Source organism: Notothenia rossii (assembly GCF_949606895.1).
Source record: "Notothenia rossii genome assembly, chromosome: 2".
NCBI classification, from domain to species: Eukaryota; Metazoa; Chordata; class Actinopteri; order Perciformes; family Nototheniidae; genus Notothenia; species Notothenia rossii.
Genome location: NC_136904.1, coordinates 65,293,789 through 65,313,770, shown reverse-complemented (window position 1 = coordinate 65,313,770; position 19,982 = coordinate 65,293,789). Strand labels below are relative to the sequence as shown.

The 19,982-nt window shown below is 40.8% G+C and overlaps 1 long non-coding RNA gene across 1 annotated transcript in view; it reads left to right on the top strand.

Moving 5' to 3' along the window:
* LOC307030431 overlaps nt 1–19,622 on the top strand; it is a 38,154-nt gene extending 18,532 nt beyond the window's left edge. The window contains exons 2-3 of the long non-coding RNA XR_013805662.1: nt 10,254–10,630; nt 19,394–19,622. This is a non-coding gene — a long non-coding RNA (uncharacterized lncRNA). The remainder of the gene's footprint in view (nt 1–10,253; nt 10,631–19,393) is intronic.
* The last annotated feature ends 360 nt before the right edge of the window (nt 19,623–19,982 follow it).

The window sequence follows — 19,982 nt, the reverse complement described above, 5'->3', positions numbered from 1 at the left end:
CTGGGTGTATGGGAGAAGGAATATGCTGTGGAGAGAGCTTCTGGGGTGAACATGTTGGATGGAGTAATCCAGGTCTCAGTGAGAGCAAGGAAATCCAGAGACTGCAGGGAAGCGTAGCCAGAGATGAAGTCAGCCTTAGGAATAGCTGACTGGCAGTTCCACAGGCCCCCTGAAACTAGATGTGGGTTCTCAGTGGGATAGACGAGAGCTGGGCGGTTATATCGATTAGGAGATACACAGGGCCAGTGATAATTGCGAGAAGACACATAAACAGGAATGGAGAAAATACACATGATTATAGCATGAGGGGCTAACAAACCAAATAAAATAAAATACTAGAGATACTTAGCTCAATCAAAGTAGGATTTGCCTCCCTCGTGACTCCCGCAGGACTCTAATGTCTTTGTCAATCTTAGAGACTCCCGCAGGACTCCAATGTCTTTGTCAGTCTTCGTCTGTCTGACGCTCGAGGAAAGTGCTACCTAAAATGGACACCTGATTGCTGAGTTCTCACAGCTGTGGGGCCACGCCCCTTTAATTAGTTAACTCTCTGCAGCTGGTGGCCCTCAAAAGGAAATCTAGACTGGCTCCCTCCTGAGTTTTTATTGTATTTTCAGTGTCACAATGGTTTTCCAATTACATTAAACCCTAAGTTATACAGTTAAGAGTTTAACCCTTAATACAGTTACACCTACTCAATAAAGCTCTTAGTATTCTACAAATGTTTAAATCAAAGTTAACCCTAGCAGTCAGTTAGTTCAGTTTGAAGGTTTCAGTCAAATTACTTGTCCCAAGTTTCTGCCTGACAGCTACTGTAGCGGTTTTGAGATTTAAAATCACAATTTCAGTCAGATCAACTACAGAGCATTTATACAGAGTACACACACTGAAACAGAGAAGTCTAAAAACAGAATGTTACTCACACAATTCTAGAAGTCACCAGTTGTTATCCTGTCAAAATCGAGTTGCACACTGGCAGGTCAGTGACCAGGATGAGACTTAAATACAGTTTCTGGGGGGGAAGTTGCCGCAGATCAGAGCTGATGGGCCTCAATCGAGACTGGCTCCCTCCTGAGTTGTTATTGTATTTTCAGTGTCACAATGGTTTTCCAATTACATTAAACCCTAAGTTATAAAGTTATGAGTTTAAAACTTAATACAGTTACACCTACTCAATAAAGCTCTTAGTATTGTTTAAATCAAAGTTTAACCCTAGCATTCAGTTAGTTCAGTTTGAAGGTTTCAGTCAAATTACTTGTCCCAAGTTTCTGCCTGACAGCTACTGTAGCGGTTTTGAGATTTAAAATCACAATTTCAGTCAGATCAACTAAAGAGCATTTATACAGAGTACACACACTGAAACAGAGAAGTCTAAAAACAGAATGTTACTCACACAATTCTAGAAGTCACCAGTTGTTATCCTGTCAAAAACGAGTTGCACACTGCACACAGAACCAAACACGCCAAAGCTGCTTTTAGTTTTTATGCTCCCCACAAATGGAATAAACTTCCAGAAAACCTGAGGTCTTCACCAACGCTGAGTTATTTTAAGTTGAGGCTAAAAACACTACTTTTTACAGCTGCTTACCCAGATGCCTTTTAACTTGTTTTAGCACCTGCCGTGTTTACAATGTAGTTTTTAAACTATTTTGTATCTAATTTATGCATGTTTTTTTTTTATCTGTTATTCCATTATGTTTATTTATTGTGTTTCTTTCTGTTGTCTTACTATTAATTGATAATGATCATGTAAAGCACTTTGAATTGCCTCTGCATCTGAAATGCGCTATAAACGTACCTTACCTTACCAGTTTGCTTGTTTCTATTGTTACCTGCCCTGCTAGCTTGGGCCGCTTAACCCTCTGCAGAGTATATATTTAGCACATTTTAACATTATTATATGCTTACCTTTAACCTTTGTGTGCTGTTTGGGTCTCTGGTACCCGTTTTCAGTGTTTACTAAAATAACATTTATTCAATTTAATTATTTTAACCTGCTTTATTTGGGGGTGGACCTCACCTCCTCTAGGAGGGTCCGGGGGAATGCACCCCCGGGAAGATTTGTTTTTAAATGTTGAAGTCAATCAATCTGGTGCACTTTGAGCACAACATGAATTTATGGATACAGCTCTCAACAATCATAATAAAGGGAGCTGTATACTTAAGCAATAGCTCACGACAGGCCGTGGTATATGCTCATTATATCACAGCTAAGGGGCGTGGTTCGGCCCGACGCGAAGCGGAGGAAGCGGGGAGCTGCCGCTCCACATTGCTTTTCTTCCCGACTGCAACGCTGGTCCCGCAAATCAAGCAAGAACGTGATTGGTCGATATTCATTGTGGGGGTGTGAGGAGGAGGGGTGTTTGATAGATATAGAGTTGTAGTAAGTAGATAGAGTCCGCTATGATTGAGGTTTGGTAGATTATTTTAATTACATTTCCTTTATTATTTTGTGTATTTTTTACATTTTGGATTTGCTTGGCGAGCTATTTTTAGAACATGCCCTGCGGGCGACTCACGTTGCCCCTGCGGGCACCGTGTTGGCTACCCCTGCATTAGAGACTTATATAATGGGGGATATTTGCCCATAAATAAAAATTAAATAAAAAACGGAGCTTACATTTTTTACTTATTTCATTAAAAAGAACTACTAACCATAACATTAAAATAAACATTCAATGCAGACAAATGCACACATTTATTATCATTGTATCAGAACTGATTAGAAGATGCTAACTTTCTGTTCACTAGTTATGCCCACTCCTTTGGGCAGTGTCCATGGGCGTTTTTTTGCGAGGAATTGTAAAAAGAATTCCAGACTACACATGATATATATCATGGCAGTTCCTGTCCACAATCACACATGGCATGTTGAGCAGATTCGTCCGAATTTTTCATCGTCAGCTTGAAAAATCAGCTCCAAAGCCTCCACTGTAGTAAACTTCCTAAAATAACACTAAATAACGTATTCCAACTTTTATTTTGTTTTCGCACGTGGAATTACTCCGGCTCTCGTTTCATACACATAACAACGGAACTGACAGGCAACCCTCTGAATCAGACTCCTATTGGCTATGACTGCATCCACTCAGAGTGTCCGATTCAGAAACGTGACTCTTCACGTCACAAACAAAGATGGTGGATGAGAATAGATCTATAAAACAACAGAAAACGTTAATCAAGGTGAGACTATCCGCATCTTTCAAAACCTTACGCACATTCGTTTCACCAAAATAAGTAAACGCCTCTCAATGAAAAACTTAGTAGAGTTGTTTATTGCCGTTTCTATAGTTTAAGAGGAAAAACACGGCATGTCTCTGGCTGAAGCAGCTGAGAAGTTATGACGCTTTGAACACAACGTGATATTTGGGATCGCATACGGCCCCGTGGTTCTCAGAGGGTTAATACAGATACCATCTGATAGGTTTCGTGTCAAAAGGTTAGCATTAATCAAGGTCAAACTTTGAGCGGGTGACAATTTTGAGCGTTGTGCGGCACCAATGGCAGCATCTTCACCTAGTTTGATGGGACTGCTATCTCCATAGAAACACAAAAGGCAACTACAGGGCCGAGCCATTTTTCTACTGAGTGTGTAAGGCAGCAAAGGCTATAAACAAACAACACCACAGTTGCATAGCTAAGGTCAGCACCACCAAGATAAAGGCCAACTAGTGTTCGTCATGATGACATTTAGAAGACTCATTTAGACACCGCCTTTTTTAGAAAAATATAGCAATTAATGAGTGGGTTGCACCACCAACCTTATTTCATGCTACAAACCAAACCCCATTAAAACTCAAGAGTATTTGGTTTGGCAAAGATTATAGTTTTTCATAAAAAATATATGTTTGCTATCTGCTATTTAAGTTACATACAAAGGTTTTTGTTTGTTTGACCCAACCGTCCATCCCAATCTTCGCCAAATGCAAACTTCCGCTGTCTTCTATTGGAAACATATTAGTGATACATCAAGAAACGTTATCAATGACAAAATGTGTTTTCTTTAAATGTTATTCACAATACACACTGTTGCTAGGGGTGTACCGGTATACGTACCCGTACCGAAATTATTCGGTACGGGCCCTTCGTTTCGGTACATGTGTGTACCGAAGTGTGCCGAATTAATATAACGTTAAACGTAAAAAATTGAGAATGTGAAAAACTTTTTGGAAGTAATCTCAGGTGCTGCGTCGCAGCATTCAGAGTAATTTGCTCACATTGGTTTCAACGCGTCATAGAGCGACCAAGTCATTTCATTGGACGAAAGGCATACTATGAGAGCTGGTCACAGGGATGCGTTCAAATGTAGTCAGTAATTTGAGGAACTGTCGAAATGGCGAACGCAGAGAAATTGAGCTCGAAAATCTTCCAGCATCATTGAAGTCTCCGGTTTGGGAACATTTTAGTTTCGCAGTTACGTACAAGGATGACGGACAAAGACAGGTGGACCGAACCAAAGCTGTTCGTCGGCATTGTTCAACTAAAGTTGGTTACGCGGCTGACAATACTTGCACATAATCAAACTTGCACACTCATTTGAAAAAACATCACCCGAACGTGAATATCACCGGTACCAAAAGAAAAGAGACTGAAGTGCAAACCCAACTCCCACTAGCATTTAAGCCTCCACCACTCGCAAAAAGTCCAGACCGAGCCAAAGCTATTACAAACGCCAAATATCCTTATGTTGCCATGTTAGCAAAGCGCTACCTGGCTGTATCTGCTACTTCTGTCCCTAGCGAGAGGGTATTCTCTACAGCAGGAGACATTGTTAGTGCCAGCAGATCTGCCCTCTCGGCAAGCAATGTTGACAAGTAAATTTTTCTTAAATAATACAATGACAAGCAAGTCCTAATGTCAAATTGGCTGCTTAGGTACTAGTAGAGTACAGTTCAAATACAAATTATTTCAGTTCATCGAAATGCTGCACCTTAATGTTTATTTTATTATATTTTGTATTTATTTGAGTGAATATTCACAATTTAATAATAATTAAAAACCCAAAACTAATAGTTTATGTTTTGTGAGTACTAGTACAGTAGAATTAAAGTACATATTATTTCAGTTCATCAAAATGCTGCACCTTAATGTGTATTTTATTATATATTATATTTTGTATTAATTGGAGTGAATACATTATTCACAGTTTAATAATAATAAAAAAGCAAAAAAATATTTAATGTTTTGTGATAATTTTTTTCTGCTGTACCGAAAACGTACCGAACCGTGGCCTAAAAACCGAGGTACGAACCGAACCGAAGTGCTTGTGAACCGTTACACCCCTAACTGTTGCACATGTCTTAGGAGACCAGGCTGCCTGTTCATATGTTCAAAGGGCAACAATCCTTGCAGAATGGAAACAGTGCACACTGCCTTTAAAACTGTGAACATTAACTCTGAGTGACTAGAACATTACTGGAGGTAATGACAATGATAAATGGCCTGGTCTGGCCTGCCCTCTCTCACACTGCCCAGAATAATTGCAGACCAACAATCCTTGGCATGTTTACATGGATGAGAGGCACCTGTTTTCTTCCATGTGAGAAACCAAAATAATCAGCACTGTGTCTATTTTGGCATCATCGGGATAATCAAGCAGCCCCAAGGTGCCTTCTCTTGTTTGTTTATGCTAGTGTGTGCTGCACACACACACATTTTTTAGAGAGAGGTTTTCCTACAATTCAGGCATACAATTATGTCCAAGGAGTGTAGGGTTTGGGAATTATGGCAGTTTAAACAAAGAAATGTAAGGCAAATTGCAAGCTTTCCTCCACTCTAGCTGTGACATCACACACTCTAAGCCTTAACGAGCTGCGCAATACACACTCATGTTAAAAATCTGAAAAAGGCCTCTTTACCAAGCTCCAAACTAAGTTAAATATCTCAAAAAGTTTTATAGTTGAAGGTCTTGTGACCATTTTAAAGTTGGAATGAAGTCTCTAGCTGAAAGTATGTGGAAGGAGTAGCATTTGGCGCACAGTGTTAAAAGAGGATTTTAAGGTCCCTCCCATTGACTTCTATGTTAAAAAAAGAGTTAAAAAAGCTGAATATTTCAAAAAGTATAAAATATTTTGGAAAAGTATAAAGTTTCCCATCATGTGCTGAAAAGTTATTGAGAGCCAAAGTATTGGTTGAATTAATAATAATAATAATAATAATAATAATAATAATAATAATAATAACAATAAGAAGAAGATTAACAATTTGAAGAACTATAGTGTGAATGCTGTGGCACAGCATTCACACTAATAAAGTTGAGTTGAGTAAAACGCATTGAATTAGAAAGTGGAAGGTTTCAGGGTAGTTTTATCTTCATGGCACCACCATTGAACGTAAATATCTTTATAAATCAGTCAATATAAAGCTAGTAAAGTGCCAGACCTATCTTCACCGGCCTGTCAGCACTGGATTAAAGTCTGGCTGCCCGTATTATCATTCTGATTGGGGGGGTGGATGATCTTGCTTGTTTGTATTTCAGTATACCAAACACAATTGTCTTGAGCCTCTCTAAGCAGAGGACTGTGACCTTGCAAAACGGTAACACGCAGATTAAATTAATGTGGAAGGTCATGGAAATACCTTGGGAAATAAGTGGCCAATAAGCAGGCCTCTTCCCGCAGTCCTGTGATTCAGACTAGTAAATTGCTAATTGCTATGAAATATGTATAATGATGCTTCCTTAATGTTGTCCTTCAAAATGTTTGAATACAGCACTAAAACCTAAGAGAAGTGACATTCGGGTATGGGATGACATTTCACATCCTGTATTCTTAGAAGTTCCCTTTGTGCAAGAAATCTCCTGAGGATGTGTGGCAGAATGGTCACCATTGCAGCTGATAAAAGCACCACAGGGAACATGTGGATCATAAGAGATGAATCTATCCTTTTAAAAATAAAACACAAATACAATTTTGTGGGTGGGGGGCGCCAGTGAAATACCATGACACAGTATAAGATTGAGGAGTTGTAAATGATATGACCTAGTCAATTACTTTTGAATTACAAATATACTAAAACATGTAAAGCATTTAAACAGGAATTTAGCATAACATGAGTATCCTCTTTATACATTTCTCAGCATGCAGTGATCATTTACAGTGTTTGCACATTCACTAACAAGGACCATGCCACAACAAATGTCAGTTACAAATTTAATTATGGGAAATATTGGATGTCAGGCAGTGATGAATGTAAGTGGAAGGGTTGACAAAGGGTGAGGGGTGACATCTGTCAAGCTGGTATGGAGGTCGTTCTTAAGTCAAGGCAATGGGAGACTCATGTTGGGGGTTCCGTCTCAGGCGTGTTTCTGCTCAACCTAAAAAAGAACCACCAGACAACACCTAGGATTAGACTAAAGTATGCATCAGATTGAATAGAAATAGATAAGTGGAGACATGAAAAGAGAAGATGTACGGAAGTAGAGATATGGTAATGAAAGGGATGACTGGATGAAGGGATTTAGGGAGGAAAGGATGAGGAGTTGTATAGATCTAGGGAGGCAGATAAAAGAGGTAGAAGGGCTGTAGCGAGGGAGGGATGAATGTGATGTAGGGTCGAAGGGATGAGGGGATAAATGGATGAAGGGTCAATGGGATATAAAGAGGAAGGGATGACAGCATGTAGGGGGAAGGTCTAAATAGGGAGGGATGAAAGGATGTAGGGATAAATAGTTGAAGGGATGAAAGGCTAAATGGATGCAGGGTCAATGGGATATAAGGAGGAAGGGGTTAGAGCAGGGGTTTTCAAAGTGTGGGAGGGTGAGCCTCCCCTCCCATATTATTATTTTTGTTGTTGTTGTCGCTATAATGCAGGGGTATTATTATCCAGTGGAATGCCCTTACCTAATGGTAAGTGGTTAATTATTTTTGGCTGGGCAGTGTAGTTTTACACACCGTCTTATTTGACTTTCTCAGGACTTAATGGTGTTTTTGGGGGCAGAGCCCCACAAAGAAAAAAATATATTTACACACGTAAGGTCATCATCCTAACAGTTTGGTATGGTCATCGAGTCACCCGTGAGCAGAGCATCAAGTTGGCATGCCTATTACAGCTGAATGCGGCGATTACCATCTTGTTCAGCAAAACGCCTCACAAACTTATTAAGATCTAAAGCTTTAGTGCGTTTTGATTCAATGCTGAGTGCAGCCAAACTTGACAGTCTCTTCTCTGTCATTGTAGACCGCAAATACCTCATTCCTTCCGACTACTTGGGTCTGAATGCTTCTCGTTTTGCGCCGTCCCGTTCAAATGAAATCGCCGCCAATCACATTTCCTCTTGCCAGGGCCGGGATACAAGGCTCGGGTCTTGTGCTACATTCACTTGCACTCGGACATTAGGGATTTTCTCTCATAAATGTCCGATGAGCCACAACTTTTATTCCAAAACAAATCTGTCAACTGGGGTGGCAGCTGGGGTGGCAAGTCTATTTTTAGGGTGGCAGTTGCCACCCCATGCCACACCGGTAGATCCGCCCCTGCTTGACCGGTAATTGCTTTTGATCAAAGTCAATGCGGAAAACCCGCACTCACACAGGTAGGCGGAGGTGAAGGGAATAAGCACTTTTACAGCCTTTTTGGCGAGGTGGGGGGACTCGGTCTCCACAGACTGCCAAAAGTGTGCAAGTGACGTTTTCTGCCAGACGCTGTCTCCGCTCTCACTTTAGGTAACTTCACTAAAAATCGATCCATGTTGACGCTCGCATAAAGTTAGCTGAAGTTAATTATCTGAAATTCTTGTAATTTTTCACCAGTATTATAAAAGTAAAATCTCACGCTGCACCTCCCCTGAAGCTCTCTGGCGCCCCCCCGGGGATGCGTGCCTCACACTTTGAAAACCGCTGGGTTGAGGATGCAGGGGGGAAGGATGTAGGTAGGGATGTAGGGATAATAGCAGTGTTGTAGTCAAGTCACCAATTCACGAGTCACTCTCGAGTCACCACTCTTCGAGTCCAAGTCCGAGTCACCAAGGGAGAGTCGTAGTCGAGTCCGAGTCCAAGTCCGAGTCACCCAAGGAGTGTCCGAGTCCGAGTCGTCATTACCTGTGTTCGAGTCCGAGTCCAAGTCTGAGTCACCTACAGTAAGAAGAGTCGAAGTCAAGTCCGAGTCACAAGTCTTCATGTATTAATCTTTGTGGATATATGTGTTGAAATTTAGCTGCTCCTCTACATTGCTTTTATCCTGTCTTGTTATACTAATCTGTCTATTGAACTGTTGTGAAGCGAGTTTGGCTACAACTCTTTTAATAGTACTATACAAATATAAAGCTTATTACTAGTATTAATATTATTATTATTATTATCATTATAAAGGACCTATAATATGTCTAACTATATTTAAAATGAGTTACCTTTTAGAGAAGTGATTATATTTGTATGCCAATATTTTCCTATGGTAAAGTTTTCATTTTGCACTTTTATTTTGATAGTAATAAGATCGGGACTCTTATTTTGAAGGAACTTTTACCGGTTAAATCGGTTTACTGATAAAGATTTAGCCCCAGAAAGCACATGGCTACTTAGCATGCAAAATTACGTCGTTCTGTATGTTAAGTAGCCATGTGCTTTCGTGTTATCGGCTGAATCTTTATTTATTGATTAGATCATGTTACTCTGATGATAGTGTTCAAGACAACCTATATGTCTGAACTCGATCCTTAGAGCAATGTGTTACGGAGCCTTCTCTTCAATCTTTTTACCACATAAGGAGCATTTTGCGCTGCTCTTTTCCAATGTGGAAGCATGTGTGAAAGCATACAGCACGATGAAGAGTGTGTCTCTAGACATCTTTAGACTGGAATAGCGGGGCCCAGTACGTGAACTCGCCTTGTGCACACGCCAGGATAGAGGACATCAGACTCCAGAGAAAACTTGCTCGAGTCCAAGTCTGAGCGTCAATGTACAAGTCGAGTCCGATTCATCGTGGGGGGGAAAATTCACGAGTCCAAGTCATCGTCCGCGAGATTTCACGAGTCCGAGTCGTGTCAATCAGTGCGCGAGTCCGAGTCGAGTCACAAGTCACAAAAATCGGCACTAGTCCGGGACTCGAGTACTCCATCTCTGGATAATAGACAAACAAGGGCCATATTTGGTGACCAGGTAAAAGAAGATTAGCAGGTGAATAGTGGTGTGGATAAGGCGGTGCCTTGCTCCCAGACCTAGGTTAACTGATTGGTGTGCTTGGTTACCATCCAACAGTTGCCCATATCGTCCTCATTTCACCCATTATAACTGTCTCTTCTGTCCCTTCTCCTGCAGGTTATGCCACCCCAAAGGCTTCCTGGATCCCCAACCGTGAAAAAGAAGGGCTGATCCCTGTCCTCCCCCAGTTTACTGCTGTTTTGCACCCCATCTTCCCCCTCACCTTTCACCTGCTTATTCCCTTCTCCCAACCGCATTAACCCCACCAGACTCCTACACTGGTCCTGTCGCCCTTTACCTCTTGAATCGTTTGTGTAGTCGTATCTTTCCCCAAGTAATCCTTACCATTAGCACTCCATACCAATCCTACAATATTTTATTTTAGCCCCCTGCCCTCAAAATAGAGCTATTCTTCTCCAACTGGCTGCACGCCTGGCCCCATGGCTACAGGAGGTCATGCGCAAGAGATAGATGTGTTTATCAACCTACAACAGGTAAGAATAACTTTAAGGTGTTTCTTACGTTAACCTTTTCATTCAGAAGAGATGAATAATTGAAACACAAGTCAAGTAAACATACACAAAAACATCTTCAAAGGGCAAGTGGAGAGTGAAGACCTCTGCCAAGGTTATTTGAAAGATGATGAGTGTTTTTCCTATGTGATTCGGAACTGCTCCAATATCTAATGTGTTGTGCCTTGGCCTTTGCTATGTTCTTGCATCAAGTTTCATCAGGGCATTCATTTTTCAGTAATCCTGCTGACTGACCGTGGCGAAAACACAACCTCCTTAGCAGATCAAATTAAACCGTACAGTACTTTGGTGTCCGGCATTATGAAGTGTTACAAAATGAACCTTTTTTCAGTTATAACTTCATCACATCTGTAACCACCAACATTTTTAACGTCAAATTATCTTTAACCTTTAAATGTTAGATGCTAAGGCAATCCAAAAGCTCCTCCTTTTTGTTTAACACAGAGATTGTCAGTTCTGAGCTAGAAATAATCCCTAGCATGTGTCCAGCATCCCTCCAGCTGGACATTTTGGGTACTATGTTTATATATTAGCAAAAAACTAAAATGGAAAGAAGGGGAAACATCTGGTTATTTTCAATGTTCATTTATTATATTTTCAAATAAATTGTAATGTTCTTGGAACATAAATTCAAGAAGAATTGAGGAATATGGTTATGCTGTCAGCTAACAGCCATGCATGCTTGTGAGACTGGATTCTTACTGCAAGACCATTTATGATATGCAAATCCACTCAATACAATCAAAGTTATATAATTTGTCTATTTTATCTAGCAGTGTTGGTTTGCATTATAGATATAGGGAAGGGAAGTAAAGTGATGGAGGGTAAATAGATCATTTTTGGGAAGTTAGAGGTGTCATATAAAAATGTAAATGCAAATGCATATTGCTTTGGATTGGAGGAGAGTTTGACTTTGCATGAGAAAAACTACTGTAAAAAAAAAGTGAAGACAGAGAATTTGACATAATTGTGTAGCAGATGTCCACATTACTATGTCAGCCTGTACAATGGATTCTCAGTGAGCCAGTAAAAGAGTCCTTTATATTAAGAGTAGGTGGCCTTTCAGTCGGACATTAATGCTGGCAGTGTGTCTGGAAGCTTGAGATTGAGAAGTGGAGTGAGAAAAATAACTTCATACTGTAAGCCTTATTGACCGATAGCTTTGTGCCTGTGATATTTATTAGCTGAAAAATCTCTAACACCAATTTCACATTTTCACACCAATCGGCTGCCAATTAGCTTTTCTATTAAAGGCCAGTGAGCAAGAATGTATTTGAAGGAGCAAAAAATATTGGTTGGATCTGGCGTTTCCTGTTTCCCTATTTTAGCCTTTTCCGGTCTGGATTTGATATTTCTAAAAGAGTCATTTCGCTGTAACTGTTGTCTAACCCTCAGGCCATTACTGCCCTTTGAACTGTTAGTGTATCCTGAATGTCAAACAACGGGCCTGCTGCAGTTCACTGTAAATGGCACTTTTATAATACTGGTGGAAGACTGTAAAAGAAACACAGATTGAACAAAAGTAAGCTCTGCCTTTGTTTTAGCATTATTCGGACATCGATCGAAAATGGGAAATAGAGTTTTCTAAGAAAGTGTTAAACCAACTATGCAACACATTCTCCTCCCTTCTACCAACCAATGGGTTGTTTGCAATGACATTTATGAGCGTTGGAGAATACCAGCATGTCATGAAACTGTCACAGTTTTTTAAACATGAGTTTATCGTTGATTTGATTGATTGATTTAACTTTGTGAATTTAAACAACACTATCTGAAAAGGTAATTGTTTGAAATCAACAAAGTATGTATGTCTTTTCACTTAGGTAATGAAATAAGTGAAATTCATTTCGTATATGTGACGTAAGTTAAATATCAGATAATTTGAGCACATAGGACAAAATAAGTGGACTTTTGGCTTCACAGGGGACATACTGCATACATGCCAACTTTTCCAAATCCAAAAGAGGTAGGTTTGCGCGCGGCATATGTGCACGCCCAAATTAGGTAATCAGAATAAATGGAACCCCAAACTATGTATTTAACATATATTGCATCATTTTGTGCATTTTTCAGAAAAAGTGGTAGTTTGGTAAACAGTGACATCAACGACATGTATGGTCTGTAAAATGCCCGAAAAGTGAAAGAATGGGAGATAAATATCCCAAAGTCTCCACATTTTATTATATTTTTAATGTGTTTCTGGTCCTCTTTCAGTTGAGACACTGTAGATTAGATGAAGGATGTGTCAGGATGTAGAACTCTTGTGTGAACATTGGATAAAGCCAGGTTCATATTCTTGTTTCATGTTGTTGACATATTAGAGTCAAAGGTTTGCACAGAGCGAAATATCTTTGTGTTGCGCGATATATCAGAAAATACTGCATTAAAAAAGTCATTTCCTGCATTTTTCTACTGATAAAGTGTGATATAAATAATGAACAGGCTTTCAGATTGCTATAGTTCACTAAACAGAGACATCAACGACATGTTTGGTGTTGAAAATGTCAGAAAAAGTGAAAGAACGGGAGATAAATATCCCCAAATCTCAAAATTGTATTATATTTTGTGTGTGTTTGTGGTCCTCTTTCAGTTGAGACACTGTAGGATGCTTCCGGAAAAGACCAAACACTGGATGTCTTTCAGTCGCCAACATGTGTTTTCGAGACACTGATATTAACGGGGAAATCCTGCAGGACTCAAATGCCTCGTCGGGGGTAACGCTGCCTTTCCCGCAGCGTTACCCCCGGTCTGCACGTTGTTTCTCTTTCAGAAACACAGAGGACTGTTTGTATGATGCGATCACTGACACGCTGCAAACGGTGTCCACCAAAAGTCGAGTCCAGTGTCTATGCAGTGTCATTTTTATTTGTCATAGTTTGGGAAGATTGAAAATTGGTAGGGAAAGCCAGCTAAGTCGGTAGGCCAGAAACATGTAAAAAGCGTTAGACTACCGCCCAAATCGGTAGGGTTGGCAGGTATGATACTGGTCAGCAGGGGGAAAGTCCTCTGTGTTTTTCTTCCATTTATCCAACATGGTCCTGCAATCTGCAAACTATCCGCCTGTTTTTTTCTTTTAAAAGGACCAACTATTGCAAGTGCCACAACACAATGGATCCATGTGATAAATATGTAACTGCTAACATGCTAGCCATCTAGGCACATGCTAGTATTTGTCAGTTACCGTACACTCAGACCTTGCTTGTCATGGTCGCTAAGGAGACAATCAGTTGACACACTACTCAAGAGAAGTGTTTCTCGTGTTAATGTTTCCAATTGAAGTATAATGTATCTTCAATAAAACAAGTGCTAACATGCCATCAAGACTGAATTGGTTCTCCACCATCTCAACAGGGATGAGTCACAGATTGCTCGATGGAAATTGCTTGGGTCCTGCACACCATAATGCTTTTTAGCTGTTGTTCAAGTGAATCATATTAGCCTGTGTTCTTATGGAGAAATAGCTCTACCGACTGAGTAGGTGTCATTATGCTCAGTGGGGACCATGCCATTTAGTGTGTGCATAGCATATTGTGGTGCTGGTTTGAACAAAATAATAGGCTGAATGCTTGGCTATATAATGGCGCGTTTCCACTGCAGCGGGTAGCTCGCTTTAAGCGCGCCGAGCCGTGCGGGGCCCGTTTTTGGTTGCCTTTCCACTTGGCCTAGTTTTGGCCCGGGGCTACTTTTTCACCTTTTTCTGGCCCGACTAAATCGTGGTTCTATCGAGGCCAACAAACAGGGCTGAGTCGGGCTGAGTTTGCTAATCTAGAGAGAGAATCGCTGTCAAGGGGGCTACAACTACAACAAGATGAACATATTTGACCGTGATTTAACTGTAATACACGTTTCAAAATTATGCCGAAGTAACAACATACTGATACCTGTTAGTAAAAACCATGAATTAATGCTTTGACAAGTCTGCAGACAGACGGCAGGCGAAAAACCTTTTAAAATGCGTGATCTTATTATTATAGACACATGTATTTCCAAACATTTGGTCTACGCTGTAAAATGTATTATCTCTTCGATTTACACACGGCATCTATTGCACGTCTGTCCGTCCTGGGAGAGGGATCCCTCCTCTGTTGCTCTCCCTGAGGTTTTCTCCCATTTTCCCCTTTAAACTGTGGGTTTTTCTCCGGAGGTTTTTCATTGTACGATGTGAGGGTCTAAGGACAGAGGGTGTCAATTTCTCATACTGATATTCTGCAAAAACTGTGCTGTTGTATTTGCTGTAAAGTTTCTTTACTGAAGGGTATTTTTATTATATCTACAGCACTTTGGCTCGACCAAAAATCGTTTAAAAATGTGCTATATAAATAAAACTTGATTTGATTTGTTGTCTAAATGGAGATCGGCTAAGCTAACGCAATATAGGCTATATGCGCCGACCATGCACACTCACAACGGCCTATACAGACATAAATAAACCAGCGACTGTATTCGCCATGACACAGACAGTCAGTGGTTTGTACTTGTTTAACTTTTGTCTAGTTTCTGAACAGATATGAGGAGCATGAGTGCAAACAGCTAACGGCTGATGTTGTTTTTTCTGGGGTGCTCACGGGTGCTCATCGAAGATGATGTCACGGCTCCGCCTACACTGCGTTACTATAGTTACTGCCCCAGCTCCTAAACTGTAATGGAAACGCAGCATTAAAGTGAGCCGGGCCTAATAAGGCCTAACCAAACCGAGCGAGACCGAGCGAGGTCGAGCGAGGCCTGTGGTGGAAACGCGCCATAAGTAGATCCTTAGATTTCCTACCTGCAATTACTTGGGCACTTTGTACATAATCCGTAGAAAGAGACAGAAAATCTTATTTGCCTCATTAACTTTTATAGCTGATCCATGTCCCTCTAAATCGATGTCCCCAACTTCTTTTTTAAGGTGGTTTTGGGTATGTGTGTGTGTGTGTGTGTGTGTGTGTGTGTGTGTGTGTGTGTGTGTGTGTGTGTGTGTGTGTGTGTGTGTGTGTGTGTGTGTGTGTGTGTGTGTGTGTGTGTGTGTGTGTGTGTGTGTGTGTGTGTGTGTGTGTATTTGAAACGATACAGTAGGTATTTTATTTTGATGGTTTGATGGTTAACTATGAGTAATTTATATCAAAATAAAAAACCTTGAAGTGTGAAAATTGGTAAATGTGCCCTGTATTGCAGCTTAGATATAGGCAAAATGAGTTTTATTAATAAGGCAAACATGTTAAATAAAATAATTGCTCATAAACATAATCTGTTCAGTGAAAGATGCTGATGTATATGTTAGTTGGGATTTTTATGGCAAGCATGCCAGCTCCTTCAGTCAAAAAAGGCTGAGATGAAGTGAGTGGGAAGCGATTTTAAGAACTGCAAAATAAAAAGAGCAGGAAGCAACTGAAAGCAGTAAAATCTGCAGAGGCAAACACACTGATTACATAATATTTTCATCCTACATTTCAATGTCAATATTGCAAGAGCCCTCTCATACTGTACTTACAAAATAAGAGATCTGATTTGATGAGTGTGAAAACATATATGTCAAGAATTTGGAGACACAACTTAATTGAGGTGATGACTAAACTAGAGGATGTAGGAATGTCATGTAGTGTGTTTGCATCATTGCTCTGCAAAACTAAATGAATGGTGACATTGCAACACAATGTGAAACCCTATCTTAGTTCAGACTTTCGAGTAACATGGAAGTGTATAGTGTATTGCAGTGCTTCTCAAAGTGTGGTCCGCGGACCACTGGTGGTCTGTGAGCGCCCCCTAGTGGTCCGTGAGTATATTGGTAACATTTCACATTTGAAATACATGTATTTATTTAAGTTTTCCGCACTCTCGCGGGAATATCTCCGCAATGGAGTGAGCTTCACTTCACTTTCGATTGCATGATATAGCCCAGCGCAACACATTTGTCACACTTGTTGCCACTTGTTTGTACCATTTTCAGGCGATTTCTAATCTGTTCTAGAAAAACGATGTGTTTTTTTTAGATTTCATGAAGCATATAAAACAAACAATGGATGTATTTATGAACATTTATCCATGCTGGAAGTATATTTTGATAGAGATTATTATCTAATATATGCATCCAATGAAGCATTGCAGGAAGTCTGTCGATGATCAGAGGGTGTTGTTGGGGCTGCAAAAACGTTTTTTTATTTTTGTTTTGTAGGCAGACTATGCAGGCCAGCCCAATGGTCACCAAGGTTGATGTTTTAATAGCATTTTTACAAAGAATGGCTTTGACCTCAGAGAGATAAACTTGGGCCTGCGACCATAGTTTTACTGTATTTTGTTTTGAAAATCCACAGCGGAGGTTTGTGTCGTACTACATGCGGTGTATTTTGCATATCTCTCAGTAGCCAACGATCTGTGAGTCTGTTGGCTCGGACATAAACTCCGTAATACATGTAGTCTACATTTCATAAGAGATGTAAAACCTGAGCATTTTAAATCGCATTTGAACGAAATGCTTATATAATCTGTAGTTGTATTTGTATTGTTGATTTAATGTGTGAACGAGGCAATATAGAGAAGGTTAAACTGTCATTATTAGGCTGTAATTTATGCTGTTGGAGTGGTAAGCAGCAGGCCTATTGTTTTTGGATATTTGTGGAGTTAGGTGGTCTGCGAGTGCTTTTTTATTGGTTAAGTGGTCCTTGGTATGAAAAAGTTAGAAAAACACTGGTGTATTGCATTGTAAGGGAAAGGGGGAAATAGGAACAAATTATGATATTTCGTATTTGATATTATTGTATAGTATTGTATATGCCAATGATATATTTTTATGACACTGGCACTGTCAGATCAGGTAATGTTCTAATGGCCTTGCTCAGTATTTACATACAAATTTATCCCAGTTGTGGGAATTATGATTTGATATTCAGAAATGTATATAGATCAATGATGGAGGGTTCTGCTACTTTAAATATTTGCGGCAAAAATATGATTGGCATTAGTATTTTTAAAGAAAAATAAAATAATTGATTTACTCTTCATTTGAATTATGTGTTGAATGGCCAATAACCACACAAAATAATACAAAAAAGTAAAAATGGACTTCTGGTTGGGCATGACGGAGTAGAGACGTGCGTAGTTCTGCTCCCGCAAACTCTTGTGTTGTAACTTTTCTGAAGCCCGTAACTCTTCCTTAACTTACATTTAAGTGAACATTAATATTATTCCGCTCACAACGCCACCGTAGTATGCCGTCCAAATCGGCGAAAAGCAACAAAAAAGAACAAAACGCCACGACCGATAGCCCCGAGCTAGCTAGCAACAATCTCAGCATCGCGGGCATAGCTGGCCTCCTTGAAGACCACCGTAGAGCTCTCTCTGCCGACTTTAAGTCTGCCATCTCAACTCTCGAAGCAAAACTAGACCGAATCCAAGCGACTGTGTCAGACCACGGGGCAGACAATTGCTTCGCTCGAGTCCAATGCTAACTTGCAGGACGAACGCATGTTAGCCCTGGAAGCTACTTGTGCTACGCTAACGGACAGCAATGTTAAACTGCTGGCCAAAGTCACTGATCTCGAGTCCCGCAGCCGGCGCAACAATATAAGAATTGTCGGTTTGCCAGAATCCATTGAGGGCCCCCATCCCTCGACATTCTTCCCGAATCTGCTGATGCTTGGTTAGGGCGTCCTTGATTCGCCGCCGGAGTGCGACAGGGCCCACCGCTCACTCACCGACGAGCCCACGCCGGGACAAAGGCCACGGCCGGTCATCATCCGCGTCCACAGGTACCAGCAGAAGGAGAAAATTATCCGCGAGGCCCGGGCTAAGAGAGGCAAGCTACAGTACCAAGATACGCCCATCGCCATCTACGAGGACTACACACCCGAAGTGATGGAACAGCGCTACAAATACCGGGAGGTGATGGCGGAGCTTTACAACTTTGGGCTCAAGCCAGCCCTGCTGTTCCCTGCGAGGCTTTCCATCGTATCGAAGGAGGGAGGTAAGAAGAGATTCTCCTCGGTGGCAGAGGCTAATGGCTACATAGCATCCATTCTTCCTGACGCTGACTAGCACTAACAGTGCCGATAACTCATGCGTCTGATGGGACGTTTAGTAAGAGACTATTACTCCTTTTTTTTCGGATTCTGCTTTCATGGACACTTTTTGTACATGCACCTTAGCCGCTCTGGTATTTGCACTGATAGTTTGAGCCTAGTGCTGATATTGCAATGAGCATGAATGCACCTGCTACTGTTTACACTGCATGGGACCCAGGTACTTGGACTGTTCTGAATGCTGTTTGAACTGATTCCTTCTATGGGTGTTAACCCTTAAAGTGCAATTTTATTGTGTTTTACTTGATCTCTGGGCCTTATTTTTTTACTTGAGATCTATGTCAGTGCCTTATTGCCCTCTGCTATGCTTATAATGGCTGGCTTTTTACCTATCTATGGATGTTATTATAATTACTATTCTATGCATATATATGCACTTGAGTTTTTTTTTGTTTGTTCACTTTAATACTCTTCCGTGTTACAATGGGCTTCCCGCTTTTAGTATAGGGAACGGGACCCCGGAAGATAAGTTCAGCTGTTGAGCTTTGAGCTATAGCGCTCAGTCAAGATTTGTATTTGGGATGCTCCAGGTACAGTATGGTCACATTTGGGTTTATGGGTTGTGTTTTGTTTATGGTTTGTCTATTTTTGCCTTCACTTGTTTTTTTTGTACTGTTTTTTCCCCTTCCCTGGTCTTCTTCTTTCCCCCCCACCACTCCTCTCCCCTCAGTCCTCTGGAAGAACAACGGTTTCAGAACACCTTCATTAGACTCCCCATATGACTAACAGTATGACGACTGCTGGCAGGAGTGTGCACCTGATCTCCTGGAACAGCAGAGGAATGAACAAAGCTATTAAAATTGGTAAGGTCTTGACTCGACTGCAACATCTTAAAGGGGACATTATATTTTTACAAGAAACACACCTTAAAACGTCTGACACCCTTTGCATCAAGTGGGCGTGGATGGGCAATTACTTCCAATCAAGACTTTCTAGTAGAGCCAGAGGTGCTGCCATTATTATTCACAAGAGTGTGATGTTCGTACCAATAAATACTATTCTCAACAATAATGGCCGCTACGTCATAGTTTCAGGTGTCTTGCAGGGCATGCATGTAATTTTGGTTTCCGTTTACGCACCCAACTGGGATGATGACCAATTCTTTATGAACCTTTTTGCTAAAGTCCCGAACGCAGACAATCACCGCATAATCATGGGTGGAGAATTTAACTTGATTCAAGATGTGCATCTCGACAGGTCATCCCTTAAGCTTGGCACTCTCTCAAAATCAGCTAATGTAGTCTCAAATTATGCAACAC